Here is a 1,603-nt window from a genome sequence, read left to right as displayed (position 1 = left end):
TCCTGCTCTATCTTTGCCTTCTACTTGGCCTTTTGGGAGAACACGTCCATATACCAATATGTAACTCCCAAATGATCCCTGTGGCCACACTGATCATTATCTTGAAATCTCCTATACCGTGATGCCAAAAGGAGTTTTACCAAGGATCTCCACTGTTGTTTCTCACGCTCCTCTGCTGTGCAGTCCACTGGTCAGTCTATCATGAAGTGGTAACTCATGCAACACTGCATTCATAGTATTGAGCATGTCTAAGGTATTTTTTGTAATTCTTCCTATGTTTTGTTTCACTGGAGCACACACATCCCATCATATGCATAAACTGGATCCATCTTGACTGCTTGAACTAAAACAGTCAGTTTGTGCTCTTTTCTCATTTCCCTGAGTTACAAGACTTAAATACAGGAATTAGCGTTGAAGAAGGTGGGAAACTAGCATGAGGACCGGTCTTCTTTCTTCCCTTCTTTCTCCTCCTTTTCATTATTATCATTACTAATTCATAACTGTTACTGTATTCTTTGCTATTGCAACTTTCTCCTTCAGTCTCCCATCTGCTGTGAAGCCAGACCTATCCCAATGCAGCCATAGCTGCACTGAAGCTGGTGCTACAGTTTGGCTCAGCAAGAAGCGGTGGAGCCCTAAGCTCCTCTCATGGAACACAGCTGCTGAGTAGGAAAGAGCGCGTTTTTTTCATTCTGAGCTTTTAAGCAACAGCCAGGAACAAGCAAGTGCCTACAAAGAGGAAGTCAGAAGTTGTCTTGTGACAGCTTACATAAACTGAAGGTCTGTGGTTCCAATAGGCAAAGGGAAACCAGAAAAAGCTTTCTGCAGCAGACTCCTCAAATTAAAGCAATATGGATTTCTAACAGCCAATACTCCCCTCACTTGAGGGTGGGTTGTGCTTCTAGCTGGAATCAACCCAAAGTGAGAAACTCCCTGTGGTCCTGGCTCTCCTCAGTCCCCTTGGGCAAGGGTAAGTCCCTCCAGCCAAGCCCAGCCACTCTCCTACCGCCTTTTTCACTCAGGATGCATTAACTCTTGCCACACTGCTGCCTGGATCGGGCCCTGTGTGAAGCATCCCAGCTTGGGTGTTTTGTGGTTAGACAAAGTCCAGGTCGCTCATTGCAGCACCATCGGTCTCTGATCCTTCTGCTCAGCATCTGCCAGAACAGTGGCAGCGATGGAGAGGGCCTGCCACAGCCCTGGCATGGGTGACACTCTCAGGCAGGTCCACGCTCAGTCCCCTCATGACACCCCCGGTAGTTACCCTTGCGTGGGTTCACGATGCGGAGCGAGGCGGTCGGGAAAGAGAAGGCCCTGTCTCACTCGGAATGGATTTTGCTCATGGTTGCTCTTGTGCAGCTTCTGGAGCAATTTCCCCATAGCTGTGGGACTTCCCCGCAGGTGGCCCCCCCGCCACACGTGGATGGCGTTTTCCTTATCGCTCTCACGCCGGACGAGTGGTTTCTTCTTACGGCGACCAAAGCGCCTCTCTTCTCTCGCCCCGCTGGCGTCGCAGAGGCAGCGGCGCCTTCCCCTTGGCCTCCGGCGGTTCGACGGGACACGCGTGACCGTGGCGGAGGAGTGCGGCCCACGCAGAGCCCCC

Source organism: Pygoscelis adeliae, unplaced genomic scaffold (assembly GCF_000699105.1).
Source record: "Pygoscelis adeliae isolate BGI_AS28 unplaced genomic scaffold, ASM69910v1 Scaffold27, whole genome shotgun sequence".
In the NCBI taxonomy this organism is placed as follows: Eukaryota; Metazoa; Chordata; class Aves; order Sphenisciformes; family Spheniscidae; genus Pygoscelis; species Pygoscelis adeliae.
Note: the sequence above shows the minus strand (reverse complement) of the source record.